Source organism: Sapajus apella, unplaced genomic scaffold, assembly GCF_009761245.1.
Source record: "Sapajus apella isolate SASKATOON/1434 unplaced genomic scaffold, GSC_monkey_1.0 scaffold73, whole genome shotgun sequence".
Taxonomy (NCBI): Eukaryota; Metazoa; Chordata; class Mammalia; order Primates; family Cebidae; genus Sapajus; species Sapajus apella.
This window is the reverse complement of record NW_022437013.1, coordinates 1,311,793-1,332,016: the sequence shown is the minus strand read 5'-3', so window position 1 is coordinate 1,332,016 and position 20,224 is coordinate 1,311,793. Positions and strand designations below refer to the sequence as shown.

The 20,224-nt window shown below is 38.6% G+C and overlaps 1 pseudogene; it reads left to right on the top strand.

The window, feature by feature from the left end:
* Positions 1–4,369: 4,369 nt before the first annotated feature.
* LOC116531927 overlaps positions 4,370–20,224 on the top strand; it is a 45,077-nt pseudogene continuing 29,222 nt past the window's right edge.

Sequence of the window (20,224 nt, the reverse complement as noted above, 5' to 3'; positions counted from 1 at the left end):
ATTGACTTGGCTATGAGGGCTCTCTTTTGGTTCCATATGAAGTTTAAGGTGGTTTTTTCCAGTTCTGCAAAGAAGGTCATTGGTAGCTTGATGGGGATAGCATTGAATCTGTAAATTACTTTAGGCAGTATGGCCATTTTCACAATATTGATTCTTCCTAACCATGAACATGGAATGTTTCTCGATCTGCTTGTGTCCTCTCTTATTTCGTTGAGTAGTGGCTTGTAGTTCTCCTTGAAGAGGTCCTTTACGTTCCTTGTTAGTTGTATTCCTAGGTATTTTATTCTCTTTGTGGCAATTGTGAATGGAAGTTTGTTCTTGATTTGGCTCTCTTTAAGTCTGTTATTGGTGTATAGGAATGCATGTGATTTTTGCACATTGATTTTGTATCCTGAGACTTTGCTGAACTTGCTTATCAGTTTCAGGAGATTTGGGGCTGAGACGATGGGGTCTTCTAGATATACAATCATGTCGTCTGCAAATAGAGACAATTTGACTTTCTCCTTTCCTATTTGAATGCCCTTTATTTCTTTTTCTTGCCTGATTGCTGTGGCTAGAACTTCTAGTACTATATTGAATAGCAGTGGTGAGAGAGGACATCCTTGCCTGGTGCCACATTTCAAGGGGAATGCTTCCAGTTTTTGCCCATTCAGTATGATATTGGCTGTTGGTTTGTCATAAACAGCTTTTATTATTTTGAGATACGTTCCATCAATACCTAGCTTATTGAGGGTTTTTAGCATAAAGGGCTGTTGAATTTTGTCAAAGGCCTTCTCTGCATCAATTGAGATAATCATGTGGTTTTTGTCTTTGGTTCTGTTTATGTGGTGAATTACATTTATAGAGTTGCGTATGTTGAACCAGCCTTGCATCCCTGGGATGAAGCCTACTTGATCATGGTGGATAAGCTTTTTGATGTGCTGTTGCAATCGGCTTGTCAGTATTTTATTGAAGATTTTTGCATCTATGTTCATCATGGATATTGGCCTGAAGTTTTCTTTTCTTGTTGAGTCTCTGCCGGGTTTTGGAATCAGGATGATGTTGGTCTCATAAAATGATTTGGGAAGAATTCCCTCTTTTTGTATTGTTTGGAATAGTTTCAGAAGAAATGGTACCAGCTCTTCTTTGTATGTCTGGTAGAATTCGGCTGTTAACCTGTCTGGACCTGGGCTTTTTTTGGGTGGTAAGCTCTTAATTGTTGCTTCAACTTCAAACCTTGTTATGGGTCTGTTCAGGGTTTCGGCTTCTTCCTGGTTTAGGCTTGGGAGGAGGCAAGTGTCCAGGAATTTATTCATTTCTTCCAGGTTTATTAGTTTATGTGCATAGAGTTGTTTGTAATAATCTCTGATGATGGTTTGAATTTCTATGGAATCTGTGGTGATATTGCCTTTATCGTTTTTTATTGCATCAATTTGGTTATTCTCTCTTTTCTTTTTTATTAATCTGGCTAGTGGTCTGTCTATTTTGTTGATCTTTTCAAAAAACCAGCTCTTGGATTTATTGATTTTTTGAAGGGTTTTTTGTGTCTCTATCTCCTTCAGTTCTGCTCTGATCTTAGCTATTTCTTGTCTTCTGCTAGACTTTGAGTTTTTTTGATCTTGCTCCTCTAGCTCTTTCAGTTTTGACAATAGGGTGTCAATTTTTGATCTCTCCTTGCTTCTCATGTGGGCACTTATTGCTATATATTTTCCTCTAGAGACTGCTTTAAATGTGTCCCAGAGATTCTGGTATGTTGTGTCTTCATTCTCGTTGGTTTCAAAGAACATCTTTATTTCTGTCTTCATTTCATTGTTTATCCAGTTAACATTCAAGAGCAAGTTGTTCAGTTTCCATGAAGCTGTGCGGTTCTGGGTTAGCTTTTGAATTCTGAGTTCTAACTTGATTGCACTGTGGTCTGAGAGACTTTTTGTTACGATTTCCGTTCTTTTTCATTTGCTGAGGAGTGATTTACTCCCAATTATGTGGTCAATTTTAGAGTAGGTGTGATGTGGTGCTGAGAAGAATGTATATTCTGTGGATTTGGGGTGGAGAGTTCTATAAATGTCTATTAGGTTTGCTTGGTCCAGGTCTGAGTACAAGTCCTGGATATCCTTGTTAATTTTCTGTCTGGTTGATCTGTCTAATATTGACAATGGGGTGTTAAAGTCTCCTACTATAATTGTGTGGGAGTCTAAGTCTCTTTGTAAGTCATTAAGAACTTGCCTTACGTATCTGGATGCTCCCGTATTGGGTGCGTATATATTGAGGATCGTTAGCTCTTCTTGTTGCATTGATCCTTTTACCATTATGTAATGTCCCTCTTTGTCTCTTATGATCTTTGTTGCTTTAAAGTCTAATTTATCAGAGATGAGAATTGCAACTCCTGCTTTTTTTTGCTCTCCATTTGCTTGGTAAATCTTCCTCCATCCCTTTATGTTGAGCCTTTGTGTAACCTTGCATGTGAGATGGGTTTCCTGGATACAGCACACCGATGGGTTTTGGCTTTTTATCGAATTTGCCAGTCAGTGTCTTTTGATTGGAGCATTTAGTCCATTTACATTTAGGGTTAATATTGTTATGTGCGAATCTGATACTGCCATTTTGGTGCTAGCTGGGTGTTTTGCTCTTTAGTTGAGCTGGTACTTGTTGTTCCTTTATATGTGTAGAGCCTCTTTCAGGAGCTCTTGTAGAGCTGGCCTGGTGGTGACGAAATCTCTGAGTACTTGCATGTTCCCAAAGGATTTTATTTTTCCTTCACTTATGAAGCTTAGTTTGGCTGGATAGGAGATTCTGGGTTGAAAGTTCTTTTCTTTAAGGATGTTGAATATTGGCCCCCATTCTCTTCTGGCTTGTAGGGTTTCTACTGAGACTTCTTCTGTGAGCCTGATGGGCTGCCCTTTGTGGGTAACCCGACCTCTCTCTCTGGCTGCCCTTAGTATTTTCTCCTTCATTTCAACCCTGGTGAATCTGACGATTATGTGCCTTGGGGTTGCTCTTCTTGACGAATATCTTTGTGGTATTCTCTGTATTTCCTGGACTTGAATGTTTGCCTGCCTTGCTAGGTTGGGGAAGTTTTCCTGGATAATATCCTGAAGAGTATTTTCCAGCTTGGATTCATTCTCTTTGTCGCATTCAGGTATGCCTATCAAACGTAGATTAGGTCTTTCCACATAGTCCCACATTTCTTGGAGATTTTGTTCATTCCTTTTTACCCTTTTTTCTCCAGTCTTGCCTTCCCGTTTTATTTCATTGAGCTGATCTTCGACCTCTGATATCCTTTCTTCTGCTTGGTCAATTCGGCTGTTGATACTTGTGCATGCTTCGCAAAGTTCTCGTGTTGCGTTTTTCAGCTCCATCAATTCACTTATATTCTTTTCTATTTTGTCCATTCTCGTTAGCATTTTGTCAAATCTTTTTTCAAGGTTCTTAGTTTCTTTGCATTTGGTTAGAACATGTTCTTTAAGTTCACAGAAGTTTCTTACTACCCACCTTCTGAAGTCTGATTCTGTCATTTCATCACACTCGTTCTCCATCCAACCTTGTTCCTTTGCTGGTGAGGAGTTGTGATCTCTTGTAGGAGGAGAAGTGTTCTGGTTTCGGGTGTTTTCATCCTTTTTGCACTGGTTTCTTCCCATCTTTAAGGATTTATCCACCTGTCGACTTTGTAGTTGCTGGCTTTCAGATTGGGTCTCAAAGCTTTCAGATTGACGTTCTGTTTGTTGATGATGAGGTTATTTCTGTTTCTTGGTTTTCCTTCTGACAGTCTGGCTCCTCTGCTCTAGGTCAGCTGAGGTTCACTCCAGGCCCTGCTTGCCTGGGGTTCACCTGCAGCAGCTGCTGAACAGTAAGGGTTGTTTCCAGTTTTCTTCTTCTGCTATCTTTGTCCCAGAAGGATACCCGCCTAGTGTCAATCTAATCTCTCCTTTTTGAGGTTCCTCTTTGGATATATAGGGGCCAGGGAGCTGCTTGAGGAGACTGTCTCTTCTTTGTAGGAGCTCATATGGTGAGCTGTGAGCTCTGTTGTTCATTCAGAGCTGCTGGGCAGGTACGTTTATGTCTGCTACAGCAGAACTCATAAACTGCTTTTTGTTCCCAGGTGTTCTGTCCCAGGGATTTAGGGCTTTATTTATGAGTTTCCGTCATGTGTCTGCCTTTTTTTTTTTTTTCCTTCAGACCTGCCCAGCCCAGCAAGGAGGCAGCCTAGTCACTGTCGGCCTGTAGAGGCTTTGCTGAGCTGCTATGGGCTTCGCCCAGCTGCCGAGTGAACTTCCCTGCAGTCCTGTTTATATGGGTGTAGTTAGAACTGCTTTGGCAATGGTGGCCCGCCTCTGTTGAGGTGGATTCTCTCTGCTGTGGTGGGTTGCCTTGGCAACGGCGGGCTGCCTCAGCAATGGCTGGTTGCCTTTGCAATAGCGGGCTGCCTCAGCAATGGCGGGTTGCCTTGGCAACGGTGGGCTGCCTCAGCATTGGTCGACTACCTCCGTTGTGGCGGGCTGCCTCGGTAATGGAGGACGCCCCTCCCCCACAGAGTTGGACTGTCCCGGGTACAGCTGCGCTTGCTGTGAAAGTCTCAATCCAGAGTTTCTGATTGCTGTTCTTTTGTGGGGGTCGGACCAGCCGAGCCTGATCACCTGGGTCCCTGCCTCAGAGCCTTTTTTAAGTTGGTGTTCCAGTCGCCTGTTGAAGAGGGGCTGGGGTCTGTTTGGGCACCCGGACCGGTGTATCTTGTACGGAGAACCGCTGCTCTGGGGCGCCGACAAAGCAGCCGCACAGGGCAAAGCAGCGGCACCGGCCAGCACAGCCACGCTGGCCGAAACAGCTGCGCTGGTGACCTGTGGAGCTTCTCCGCCTGGGAATTTCCTAGTCTGTGGGCAATAAAAATGCAGCGTCCACTCACCGTCTGCACTTTCACTGGGAGCTGCAATCCTGAGCTGTTCCTAAATGGCCATCTTGGATCCTCCCTTTTTTTTTTTTTCAAGATGGAGTCTTGCTTTGTCACCCAGTCTGGAGCGCAGTGGCACAGTCTTGGCTCACTGCAACCTCCACCTCCTGGTTCAAACAATTCTCATACCTCAGCCTCCTGAGTAGCTTAGATTACAGCCATGCTATACCACGCCTGGCTAAGTTCTTAAATTTTTAGTAAAGACAGGGTTTTGCCATGTTGGCCAGGCTGATCTCAAATGCCTGCCTCAAGTGATCTACCAATCTAGGTCTACCAGAGTGCTGGGATTACAGGCATAAACCTCTGCACCCGACCAGCTGAGTAATCTTTATATGTTTATCGAACCTATTTGTTTTTTTCCTTTGAATTGACTGTTCATGTCCATTGGCTTTTTTGGGTTAGTGTGTTTTCTTTTTCTCATTGATTTTAAGGAGTTCTGTGTAATATTTGATATAATTCTTTCATGTTCTTTTTAGAATGGGCAAAATATTTTACACAATTACTGGTAAATAGACAATGCTTTTAAAACTTTTAAAAATTTGTTTATACAATTTCGTTTAAACAAATTTATCAGAATTGTTAAACAAAATTTGTCTAGCAGGAAATTGTGAATAATTTCATAAGAGAATGAACTATATATTCTTTGAATGTCTGTTTTGTGTTAGAAACTCTGCTATGTGCTATCTTATACATATTCTTTGTAAATATTTTCAGAAATGGTTAGGTGGTTAGTTTTCATCTCTAGTTTTATAGACAGGAAAACAAAGTCAAATAATTTAGGCAAATTGCTCAAAGACAAACAGCAAGTAAGTAGATGAACTGGTAATTTAACATAGATCTTCCTTATTCTAAAATCCACATGTTTAAGAGTCAACCATGATTTATAACCTCAACTCTGTCTTGCTCATAGAAGACAGTTAATGAACATTGGTTGAAAAATTAAATGAATATTAAAAATATTGTCAAGTAGATCAGCTTGACTGAAAAGTGTCCAAATATTTGGTAATGAGAATTACCATTTGCTTGCCACTACTGCCAAGCAAGTGATCCACACTTGAGACAGAATGGAGCTGTGCCACAGCCAATCATCTCCATCCATTCCACCAAGTATTGTGAAAGATGAGCCAAGAGAACTAATATATACTAAGGAAAAAAAATTCACCAATAAAGTTGTCTATTTTTCTCACCTTTATTGAGGTAAAACTAATAAATAAAAATTGTATATATTTATGGTATAAAATGAGATGTTTTGATATATGTATACATTGTGAAATGATTACCAAAGGCAAGCAAATTGACATAACATCACATCAAATATTTACCATTTTTTGTGGTAAGAACATTTAAGATCTACCTTCTTAGTAAACTTCAAGTATACAATATAGTATTATTAACTATAGTCACCATTTTGTACATTAGCTCTCCAGAAATTATTCATCCTCCCTAACTGTGACTTTGTTCCCTTTGATCAACATTTCCACATTTCCCCCACCATGAGGTCCCTGTAAGCCACTATCCTACTGTCTGCTTTTCTCAGCTCAACGTTTTAAGATTCATGCTGTAAGTCAGATTATATAGTATGTGTCTTTCTGTGCCTGGCTTACTTCACTTGGCATGATATCTTCCAGGTTCATAGATACTGTTGCAAATGACAAGATTTCTTTATTTTTTAAAGCTGAATAATATTCCACTGTGTGTGTGTGTGTCTGTCTGTATGACTCACACCATATTTTCTTTATTTATGCATATGTCGATGAACACTTAGGTTGATTCCATATCTTGACCACTGTGAATAATGCTACAATAAACATGGTAGTGCAGATGTTGTTTTTGAGATATATGTGTGTATATATATTATATATATTATGTATATATATATTCAGAAGATTGCTTACTTCTCTCATATATATATATATATATATATAATATATATAACATATATATTCAGAAGTAAGATTGTTGGATCATATGGTAGTTCTATTTTTAATTTTTTAAGGAACCTCTATATTGTTTTCTATAGTGGCTGTACCAATTTACTACCCCCCCCACCACCACCACCGGTATATAAGGATTTCTTTCTCTATATCCTCACCAACATTTGCTATGTCTTGTCTTCTTGATAATAGACATTCTAACAGATGTGAAGTAATAGCCCATTGTGGTTCTGGTTTGCATTTCCCTGATGATTGGCAATGTTAAGCATTTTTTCATGTATTAACTCCTTATTGGATATATGGTTTGCAAATATTTTCTCCCAATCCATAGGCTGTCTCCTCACTCTGCTGGTTGTTTCTTTTGTCACAAAGCTTTTTAGCTTGACACAATACCATTAGTCTATTTTTGCTTTTGTTGCTTGTGTTTTCAAGGTCATATCCAAAAAATCAGGGCCTACACCAATGCCAAGAATCTTTTTCCCTATGTTTTCTTCTAGTAATTTTATAGTTTTTGGTCTTACATTTAAGTCTTTAATCCATTTTGAGTTTATTTTTGTATATGTTGCAAGGGTCTAATTTCATTCTTCTGAAAGTGGGTATCCGGTTGTCCTAACACCCTTTACTAAAGAGACTATCCTTTCACCATTGTGTGTTCCTAACACCTTTGTCAAAAATCAATTGACTTTAAATGTGCGGATTTATTTCTGGGCTCTCCATTCTGTTTCATGGATCTATACATTTGTTTTTAATGCCATTATCATACTGTTTTGATTAATATAACTTGGTAATAGATTTTGAATCAGGCAGTATGATGCCTCCAGCTTTGTTCTATTTGTTCAAATTTGTTTTGGCTATTTGGATCTTTTGCAGTTCCATATACATTTTAGGGCTGTTTTTCTATTGCTGTAAAAAATGTCATTGGGATTTTTCTGTTTTTTCTTTGTGTCTTTCTTTCTTTCTTTTGATGGAGTTTCGCTCTTGTTGTCTAGGCTGGAGTGCAATGGCGTGATATTGGTTCACCGCAACCTCCACCTCCTGGGTTCAAGTGATTCTCCTTCCTCAGCCTCCTGAGTAGCTGGGATTACAGGCACGTGCCATCAGGCCAGGCTAATATTATTTTTGTGTGTGTATTTTTAGTAGAGACGGGGTTTCTCCATGTTGGTCAGGCTGGCCTCGAACTCCCAACCTCAGGTGATCCATCTGCCCCAGCCTAAAGTACTGGGATTACAGGTGTAAGCCACTGCACCCAGCTACCATTGGAATTTTTATAGAAATTGCATTGAATCTGTGGAAAGCTTTGGGTGGTATAGATATTTTAATAATATGAATTCTTCCAATCCATAAACACAGGATATCTTTCCATTTCTTTGTGTCTGCTTCAATTTATTTCATCAAAATTGAATAGTTTCCAATGTATAGACCTTTTACCTTTTGAGTTAAACTTATTCCTAAGTATTTTACTTTTCCGATGCTATTGTACATAGAACTGTTTTCTTAACTGTTTTTGGATACTTCATTGTTTGTGTATAGAAATGCAACCGATTTTGTATGTTAACTTTATATCCTGAAACTTTACTGACTCAGTTCTACCATTTCTTTTTTGGTGGAGTATTTATGGTTTTCTACATATAACACCATGTCATCTGCAAACAGAGACAGTTTTACATCTTCCTTTCTGATTTGGATGTCTTTTTTTTTTTTTTTTTTTTTTTTTTTGACGGAGTTTCGCTCTTGTTACCCAGGCTGGAGTGCAATGGCGCGATCTCGGCTCACCGCAACCTCCGCCTCCTGGGTTCAGGCGATTCTCCTGCCTCAGCCTCCTGAGTAGCTGGGATTACAGGCACGCACCACCATGCCCAGCTAATTTTTTGTAGTTTTAGTAGAGACGGGGTTTCACCATGTTTACCAGGATGGTCTCGATCTCTTGACCTTGTGATCCACCCGCCTCAGCCTCCCAAAGTGCTGGGATTACAGGCTTGAGCTACCGCGCCCGGCCTTGGATGTCTTTTATTACTTTTTCTTGCCTAATTGCTCTGATTAGAACTTCTAGTACCGTGTTGAATAGGAGTGGTGAGAGCAGGTTTATTGTATCAATCCTGATATTACAGGAAAAACTTTCATGTTTTCACCATTGAGAAAGATGTTGGCTGTAGGCTTGTTATATAGGGATTTTATTATATTGAAGTACATTCCTTCTCTACCTAATTTGTTAAGAGTATTTTCATGAACAGATACGGAATTTAATCAAATGCCTTTTCTGCCTCTATTGAGGTCATCATGTGATTTGTATCTTTCATTCTGTTAATGTATTCACTGGGTTGGGCCTGTTTATAGGCTTTATGGGGACAGGCGTGGAGCCTGGGTTCATGGAGGGGTGCCTGAAGCCTTTTTCCATGGGGTTTGGCCTATAATCTGGGCCAGTGAAAGCCATCTTGCACTGGGGTATGCCTGGAAGCTGCCATGAACCCTGGAGTTGTAGTGGCCAGGGTGCTGTGAAAAGCCATCTTGCACTGGGGTATGCCATGGGTGCTGCCCTGAACCCTGGAGTTGTAGTGGCCAGCCTGGAGCCTAAGGCCAAGGGGACCAACCTGGCACTGAGGTGAGCCTGAAGCCTGGGACCACAGGAGTAAGCCTGGAGCCTGAGTATGCAGGGGCTGGCCTCCTTTTGGGGCAGGCCTGGATCTTGGGTCTCCTGGGGTAAGCTTAGATCCTGGAGCTTGAGACCATCCTCGGCTGGGGCAGGCCTAGAGCCTTGAGCTACAGGGGCCAGCCTGGAGCCTGAGGCTGTGGGGGCTGGCTTGGTGCTGGGTATCATTAGGACAGGCCTGGTACTAAAGTTTGTAGTAACAATGGATGTTCACTTCACTCTCCTTTCCCCATGGGGATATGATATGGTTTGGCTGTGTCCCCACACAAATCTCATCTTGAATTGTAGCTCCCATAATTCCCACGTGTTATGGAAGATACCCAGTGGGAGATAATTTAATCATGAGGGTGAGTTTCCCCATACCGTTCTCATGGTAATTAGTAAGTCTCACAAGAGCTGATGGTTTTATAAGGGGAAGCCCCTTTTGCTTGGCTCTTACTCTCTCTTTGCCTACCACCAAACATGTAAGACTTGAATTTGCTTCTCCTTGCTTTCCACCATGATTGTGAAGCCTCCCTAACCATGTGGAACTGTGAATCCATTAAACCTCTTTGTCTTTATAAATTACCCAGTCCCAGGTATGTCTTTATCAGCAGCATGAAAACAGACTAATATAGGAGAGTATCTCTCTCCATGCTGTGCTGCCTACACTTGGGGGAAAGGTGATGTGGGCAGTCTGAAACTGTCCTTCTTACCCTCTTCAATGCATTTTTTCCTATTTATTTGTTTCTTCTAGGTGTTGTAATCTCTCATCTGTATTCCTTAGCTTCTATGAAGGTGTTTTCATGTGTGGATAATTGTTCAAATTGAATCCTATTCCACCATCTTGCTAATATCACTTCTGAGGTTGTCTATTCACAAAAACCACACCAACAACATGTTTACAACATTTTAGAGAGCATCTGGTTATACTGCAAGCCTAAAATTGTGTGTTTAGTAGCCTCACTACACTGTCTTCTGAGTAGGTAGTTGAGTGTCAATGACTAAGATTGTATTTATATCAATACCTGTGACAAGTCTATCTGCCAATTTTGCAATATGGAGGCAAAGTTGTGATGTTTACTCTACACAAGGAAAAAAAAAAGGAGGGTAATGTTTTCATGCTAAATTGCTGTCATATTAGCAAGCCACCGTATTCATATCCTTATAATGAAATGGGCTCATCCTCCTTTTTGTGCTCCTGCTATACTTTATTCCAGACTCATGCAAATGGCATAAATATAAGGTCCATCTGTGGTGATACCTCTCTTGTTCTTCCAAATGAAAGGCCACTGAAGAATGTAATGTGGGTATGGAGACTACGTGATATTTATTACTGTCTTCTGCCTTTGTTATAGATGCTATTTAACTTTCCTTCAAATGAATAATATTTCTTACATATCAACTCTATCTTCACAGTTGTGTCATGAACTTTCTAGGGTTTCTGACAGAAGGATGCTGAAAAGATCATGAAATCCAAGGTGGTATTTCCTCTCATGATGAAAGGCTGTATATGTAGTCAATGACACACCACAGGTATAATTAAGAAAACATTGCCTCTCAATGAGAGTTATCACAGAGAGGTGGCATTTTTCCAAGGTAATAGCACTCATGCCATTTATTCAGATAACCCATCTGGATCCATCTTTTCTTAACAGTTAGTGCCCTGTAAAACTGGCATATTTTATAATGAATGGGCACAATGCCATACAAACATATGGACAAAACTGTAGCTAAGCCAGAGATGCGTAACTGGTAATTTGTCCAATAAAGCTGGATTTCTGCCAGAATTTCCAATACAATTGTCTTCTACTAGTTTATGTTTCAAATCAAAAGAATGGCAGTTTTATAGCCTCAGAATTCAAGTTTAAACTCAGAGGCTACTAAAGTTAAAAGACAGAGAGAGAGATCGATCATATAAATACATTTCTATATGAGTGTCAATTTAAATCTGAGAATGAAAAGAATGAAAAAGTCAAGTTCACAGGGAGAAAACGATCTTTGCCTTATATGGTGACCAATTTTTCTTCAACTTTAGTATATAGTTAAGCCTATCCATTCACATGCTTCTTTGAAACCCCAATTTAAGTGTTACATTTAGGTAAAATTCTTCCACTCACTCAATTGCAAGCTGCAAAGGAAAATAGGCTTTTAGAAAACTGTTCAGCTCGCAAATGAATTATATGCAACAAAAGGTTCACAAAACTTGTAAGAGATACCTGCAAAAATGAGAAACTCAAGATTATGGCTTCCTCCTTTCCAATCTCTTCTAAAGTAATACCACACACACATAAAAAAATTGGTGAAGAATGTATATACAACTCATTTTCTGATGTTATTGAAGTTGTTGTTTCCTATCCCCACTGACCAGATATTTTGATTCAGTTGGTACAGGTGAGGGTAATTATATTATGTTTCAGGAAACTTCATTGTTCAAACACTTGAATTATTTTTGAAGAATATTGTCAAATAAGATTAATTTCAATATTTAAAAAATGTTTACTTGGGGTTTCTTACTGGCACTTCAGTAGCAAATCCAATAACAATATTTTTACCTTTTTAGAAAGAATTTCCCATGTTTTCTGTGTGCCCTTATCAAAAGTCCCAAGGAGACTGAGGGTGATAAAATAAGTTTTATCTTTAAACTGCACACCCACAGAAACTCAATTTAATTAATTTCTCCTTTAGAGAAGTTTCAATTTGTCTTTTCTGGTCTGTGTGACTTCAAATAAATGGTTTATGCCATGCTGTTTAATTTTCAATTTATTATTTTGTTATGGCTTTAAATTAGGATTAATAGGGAAGAAGATCCACAGATATCATTTTTATGGTTTATATAAAGATATAAGGGTCAGAATCTGATCTTAGGCTCTCCAGATCCATTCAACCTAAGGAATAGACTGTGAAATTCTTGATTGACAATCTATTTGCAGAGAGCACAAACAGAAGAAATGAAACAGCCAAATGACAGGCATATATTCAAAACATTTTAGACAACACATTTTAAAAAAAATGTTAAATGCTATATTTTGTTTTTCACCATCATACTAAAAATTTAAGTTATAAATTATAAGTTAACTCATCAGTCACAATAGAGCAATAATACAATTGGTCCAAGCATTGTGTTGGCAAATAATGATTTAATAATATATTTTGATTAATAATTTTATTCTATATTTGTCTTCCTGACTTTTCTATATCAACTCAGAGAGTTTTTAAATTTATTTTTATTTTATTTTATTTTATATCTTTATTTTTGAGACAGAGTCTCACTCTGTTTTCCAAGCTGGAGTGAAATGGTGCAATCTGGGCTCATTTCAACTTTTGCCTCCCAGGTTCAAGCGATTCACTTTCCTCAGTCTCCCAAGTTGCTGGGACTACAGGCACGCATCACCACACCCAGCTAAGTTTTGTATTCATCACGTTGGCCAGGCTCATTTTGAACTCCTGGCCTGAAGAAATCCATCCGCCTCAGTCTCAAAAAGTGCTGGGATTACAGGCATGAGCCACCATGCCCAGCAGAGATTTTTTTAAATTTATTTTTATTAAATTTGACATATATCCCTTAGAGTTCAAATTTTATCTGGGAAATGTCTTTGATAAATAAAGCATTCACAAAGCATAATGAAATTACCATACTTCTGAACGACATGATTTAAGCATTTAGAAATAAGAGAACTGAAGGAAGAGAGTCAAGCTTTTTTGTTGTTGTTTTTTTCTTATTTATTTAGGTACTTCATTACAAAATTCTGAGGCTAGGAATCACTTTAGGCTTGTTTGCTTTTTAATTATTTCCTTCTGAGGCTACATCTTTAATATACCATCTTCATCAAATATTGCAAACTTATTTGGTATCTAGTGAATTTCCTACTGGAGATCTCAAACAACTTGATGCCTTGCCATATATTTTGTGCTGAGGTTCCACAAAATGAATATAGTTTAGACATAGTGTCAAGGGCCTTTGGGTGGTATGTTGCAATTGCCCTCTTGAGATGCATAAAAAAATACAATAGGAATGTTCATTATACTTGTTCTTCAGTTTATAGGCACTTCCAATATTGTTAGCCCCTTACTTTATCTCTTTTGCCATTAACTTATTTTGTATCCAGGTTAGTTTCCATAGACTGTCACTTGATTATCTTTACAACATTTTCAACTTCCTTTCTTCTTTATACTTTCACTGTATTCACTGGCAAGAAGCCAAATTTGCCAGGACTACCAAATGTATTTATGCACGTAGTTCAGAGGTTGTGTGGTTCAGACCACCAAAGGCCCTAACACAGTCCCTAACCCATATTCATTTTGGGGAACCACAGCACAAAATATATGGCATGGTATCAAGTTGTTTGAGGTGCTGAGTAGGAAATTCACTAGATACCAAGTAAGCTCAAGACATCTGATGAAAATGCCATTTTAAAAGTCCAGCCTCTGAAGAATTATTTGCCACACTTGTACCGGGGTCTAACTTTGTACTCTGTACTATCATCTGATTACTGAACATGAGACAAAACTCACACCAGAATACCAACTGCCGCCAATACAGATTTACAGTCTCCAACTTAAAGAGAAGCACAATAACAACAAATAATCCTTTTACGTTCACCAACTCTCTCTCCCGTTCTCCAGTGTCTATTCTCCATGCTGTTCAAATTTCTGCTTCACCATCTATTTCCCTCTCTTTGATCAGATAAATGTAAATTTTTCTTCGTTAAGAAAATACGAGAAAGGTATTGCATTAAGGTGTTGCCATCAGTTCTGGAATATTGTCTGTATATTTTCCTCCTCCCCACTTTTTAGAATCAAAGCAATATCCTGCATCCTTTGTAACAATAATCTTTCCACCCATAATCTGCCTCCTATTTCCCCTCCTCATTTCAGCAACCTATCTTTATTATCCTCCCTCCTTGATCTTCAGCCTCTTCTATTTTGGCTCCTTCTCATCACCATTTACATCTTCTTAAACCCCTTCCCATGTAAAAAAAAAAAAAAAAAAAAAAAAAAAAAAAAAAAAAAAAAAAACACAAAAAATCAATTCAGCAGCAGACAGAAACCTTTCATACTTTCCATGTATCTCATACTTGTAACAACCAAACTTCATGAATGGGTTATATATTCTCATGATCTGCATTCACTTATCTCTTCCTTATTCTGTTATCTTACCTCTTCCTTATTCTGGGAAGTCTTTCCTCAATCTCCAGTACCCTCTGGCTCCAACCACTTCTATAAAATTGCTTGTGCAAAGGTCACCCAGAAATTTTTCATTGCATACCTAATGAATACTTCTCTGTATTTACCTTATTTGATGTCTCTGTTTCCTCTGTCAATGCTGATCATTCCCTTCTCACATTGCCTTCTTTAGATTCTATGATCACTTTATCCTAGTTTTTCTTCTCTAGCTGCTTATTAACGTTCTTTCAGAGGCTCCTTATTTCCTCTCTGCCTGTTAAATACTATTGTGTTCAAAATTTTTTTCTAAGTCCTCTTTTTTATTCTGCACATTCTCTCTGATCTATATCATCCACTTCCATACCTTCAATATACCGATGATGCCTAACTGCAGCCTACATATCTGTCTTCTGTTATAGAGGCAAAAATGCACATCTCTCAAATGGACATGTTCACTTCAGTGCTCCACAGATGGGTAACACGTCACATGGCTCATATTAAACTCCTTCAACTCAGGCTTCCCATTAGAATCCTCCTTCATTGTAATAAAATGAACAGGGTCTTAAGCCAACCAGAAACCCCCATGAGAAACTTGGCTTCTTTGTCTTCCTCATCCTTTCTCCATAATAGTTCACCAAGCAGTCATTTGCCCCGTTTAATATGTGTAGAATCAGTCTCTTACTTTCTTCCATTGTTTCCAATGCCTTAATATACTTGTTTCAGCCTGAATTATGCCACCAGTCTTTTCGTCTATATCCACCATTGCCCCCAACTTTCCCCCCATCAGCCAAGGTCAGCATTTATTTTTTTTTCAATTGAGAAGGATCTCACTCTGTCACTCAGACTGGAGTGCAGTGGTGTAATCTCGGCTCACTGCAACCTCCTTTTCCTGGGCTCAAATGATCCTCCCACTTCAGCCTCCTGGGTAGCTGGGACCACAGGCACATGCCACCACACCCAGGTAATTATTAAAACATTTTTTGGTAGAGGTTGATCTCAGACTCCTGGGGTCAAGCAATGCATCTGGCTAGGCCTCCCAAAATGCTGGGATTACAGGTGTGAGCCACTGCCCCTGGCTCAAGGTCAACATTTTAAAATAGCATTTTAATAAGACTCCTTATTCCTCAGTTCCTTAGACTTGCTGCACTATCTCTCATCTCCAGGCCCTTGTTATTCCCTCTATCTGGAACACTATTAACCACCACCATTCCTTCCTCCATTCCTAGCTAATGCCTTGTCATCCTTCAGAACTCACATTTTCTGGGAAGTCTTTCCTGAATCTCAAAGTATGCTTCAGAGGTTTCTCTTAGCACGTATCTCATTTACAGCACTTAACACCACAATTTTTAATTATCTATTTAATTGTAACATTTTCTGTTTACCTCTCTCAGATTTCACATGGTTTTTGGTCTATGTCTACCTCTCCAGTCTCTTGGCTCACCATTCTCAGCACAGAGGTCTATGTCCTAGCCACTCAGGCATTCTTTCATTTCCTGGATCATTACGCTTCCAAGCACGCCTGAGTCTTTGCCCTTGATATTCGTATGGTTCCCAATTTTCCCCACTCCCATTTTCCTAGTTTATTCCTTCTTATCCTTCATTTATGCTGATAAACTTCACTTCCACAAGAAAGCCCTCTCTATCTAGCCCACCTGATTGTCACTGACCACACTGTTTTGCCTTCATAGCATTTTTCAGAGTTTAAAGTTATATGTGTCTATGAATTATTTAACTAATGTCTATATAGTACATAAAACAAAGTTCCAAGAGATCTCTAGTTCCCATCATGTAAATTGATTAATGAGAAATTACATATAATCCATGTCTGCAGAAATCTTGTTTAATAAGTAAATATTATCAAATAACGGTGACATGCTAAACTCCAATCAAGCATAAATACCATTCTACAGATTACACATCACCTTTGAAAAATGTACATGTTTCTGAGGGAATAAATGCATAGGACAAAACCTTTTTTTTTTTTTTTTTGAGGTGGAGTCTCACCCTACCACCCAGGCAGTAGTACAGTGGCAGGATCTCGGCTCACTGTAGCCTCTGCCTCTCAGTTTCAAGCAATTCTCCCACCTCAGCCTCCCAAGTAGCTGGGATTACAGGTGCTTGCCACCATGCCTGGCTAATTTTTGTATTTTTAGTACATATAGGGTTTCGTCATGTTGGCCAGGCTGGTCTCGAAATCTTGACCTCAGGTGATCTGCCTGACTCAGCCACCCAAAGTGCTGGAATTACAGGCATGAGCCCCCATGCCTGACTCATGGGACAAAAACATTTTCACAAAAGTTTAAAAGAAGACAAGAGCGTCCAGGTCATATATGTAGTACTTAAAGAGGTCACCACTAAGTAGAGCATCAAAGTGTATTTTCTTATTTGTAAAATGAGAAGCATACTAGCACCTATCTCATAGGATAGCTGTGGAGATTAATGAGTACTTTGCATAATGCATGTAACTAAATAAGCAATCAGTAAGTCTTATGCACTCCATTTTCTTCAATGAGTATTAATTGGAGTGAGTCAAGCAACATAATGGAATCAGACACTCAAGATAAGTAAAAAGGAAACTCCAAAGTATGGTGAGAAGATGCTGGTGAAAAACTCCAGCATCTGAATTTGGGACTCACTTCGAATGGTGAAAGCAAATCCTGGGGCCTTAAGTCATCTCCTCATAATGCTACTGTGCTTCCAGACTTGTTTATCCTCAGATATGGCTCATTCAAGGGAAGTCAGGATAAATACTTGACATTTCTCTTTACACCTCCATTTTCAGGATGGTACAAATGGGAACAACTCAGACCAAGGATCAGGCTTTTTAAAACTAGGCTTTGCCTTGAAGAATTTCATAATCTTACTCGATAGGGCTTCATTTTGGTCATACTTCTTGTATTTTTAAGTAGCCTCTAGCAGTGGGAAGTAGTCTTAATGAATGTCTGACACCATATGGTTGTATATGTGTGTATATACCAGATTACATATACAGGTGTTATTGTATTATGCCTTGCTTTTCACTTATTACCATTTGGAGAGCTTTCTATACGAGTGCATAGAATACTTCTTCATTTTTAAAATAGATACATATTATTCTATTGTAATAATGAATTTTAACTTAAATTAGTATAACCTCATCACTATCAATGGATTATTAACAGTGTGCTATTTCAAACAATGTTGCAGTGAACATACTTGTAACTATATCTTGCCATACTTTTGTGATTATAATCAAAGAGTAGATTCTAAGCAATAGATTTGCTGGGTCAAAGGTATACATACATATATCTTTAAATTTTCAAGTGCACTTAGTAGCTGCTTGTTGAATGAATATATGGTGACATTCCCTCAAGCAGAGAGCAGTTCTTACCAAACAACTGAGCTTGCTGGTGCTTTGATCTGGAATGATTATGGAATACATATATCAAAATATTTTGATGTGGAGGTGGGAGGACTTCTGCATTTGGCTCATTTTAGGGTAAGTTTTCTTTCTGCAGTTTGTAAATTTATATAAATAGTATGTGTAACTGACTACCCAGAAATAGTTCAAGCTCAATACTGCTTGATTAATCTGCTATTATTGAAAATGTTTCACTACCTCTAACTTCACCTACTTTTTAATATTTTCTTTACCCTTCCTGGGGCCTGTATGGCTGAAGGAAAAAGAAGATTCTATGTAAATTTGAACATCAGCTCAGTTCTTAACAATTCTCATGGCTTATTTTTGAAAGAATGCTTCACCACCCACACACTTCATCTCTATATTTACTGATGCTCCCAAAATCTGAGCATCTTCATTAAATGTCATAAGAGAGAATTTCTTCTACAATTTGAATGGTCTACATTCTCAAAGTTATATGTCATTTGACTATGTTGAAATAATTTCAAAAAATTAGAAAGCAGATAGAAAGTTACAAACCAATCTATTCAAAGAAATAGTAAATCGGGGCAATTGTGTTTTTGTAGCACATTCTATTTAACTAGAAGTTAACTCAGACACACTGCCAGGAGAGAGAAACAAAGAAACGTTACAAGAGGGTAAATAAAAGATCTGAGTCTCATATCAAAACAATCTGCTAATAAACACCGAGTCTCTAGAGCAAAGCAAATTAGGTCACTTTCTGCCATGGTTTGAATGTGTAGCATCCAAAATTCAGGTGTTGCCAATGTGATGGCATCAAGGGATAAGGCCTTGTAAAGGCGATTAGGCCCTGAGGGTTCCTCTCTGTCTTTAATGGGATTAAGGCTCTTATAAAAGTGACTTCACTCAGCGTTCAGCCTCCTGGACCTTCCACCTTCTGCTGTGTGAGAAATAGCAATTGTTCCCCTCTAGAGGATGAAGCAACAGGGAAGCATCTTAGAAGCAGAGAACAGTTCTTACCAGACAACTGAACTTGCTGGTGCTTTGGTCTATAACTTCCCAGCCTCCAGAACTGTGGGAGATTAGTTTCTGTTCTTTATAAATTACCCAGTCTCAACTATTCTGTTATAACAGCACAAACAAAGACACCTTCCCATTTTCCATGTATAATATCATGGTGCCCTTGGTGATTTCTTTTACATTTCAAGGCTAACCTTAATTTTCCTTTGAGTCTGATTTCACTGAGAACGGCAAGTGTTTGGGGCATAGAAATAATGAGATAACATTTATTGGGGAAAAGCTCTGTGATGTTCTCTGAGTTCTGTCTCCCTTTGGCACATGGGTACATCCTGTATAGCAACCCTACCCATCCTTACTGAGTATTATTGACAGTTTGTGCCTTCTACCTATGGGTTTCTTGAGGAGAACAGGCTCTAAGTGTCTGCTTCCCCCAATTAGAGAGAGGGTGTAAGTCTGCAATTTTTCACTTTAGCCACTAGATGGCAAATGTGCAACAGTAAGCCAAAATGCGCCTGGGTTTTTCAAAATCCCCCAAGGGAATTCTAATAGTGCTAGGATTAAGGCAGTGAGAAGTGAAATATTGGTGTTTTAAGACATAAGGTAATGACTGTCTCAGTGAAATAGTGGGTAAATTTAACACAACCCAATGCAAACATAATGAAGACATCTCCTTGGCAATTTGTTAACACATTCCTATTGACAACCATTCAGATTCCCTCATTGCTTGACAAAACTGCCTGAATTTCAGAGTATAGTTAGTGGTTCAGAACAAAAGTCATATACTGCAAGTGAGTAATGGAGTTTCTCTTGGTGATGTTTCCAGGTTCGTTTATGAGCTACTTGTGCAGACCAAAATGGTCTCATCAGGCTAGATATCCCTAGATTTCTAGGTTTGTTATAATTCTTAAAGATTTCTTAAGAATGTTTAACTTGTTTATATATCTTCATTTCATTAGACCCAGTAATTCCATGGCTGGGAGACTATTCTGAGAAAAAAAATGCCAATTACAGAAAAGATATTTACAATCAGATCTTTAAAGTGTCATGATATCTAAATATCAGAAACAACTGAATTGTCTAATACTCGGGGAAAGGTTAAGAAAAATGTTGCTATTTCCATGCAATGGAATTTAATGCTTCTATTTAAAATAATGTCCGTTAAATTTTCTAGTAATACAGAACATCTTTATAGTATA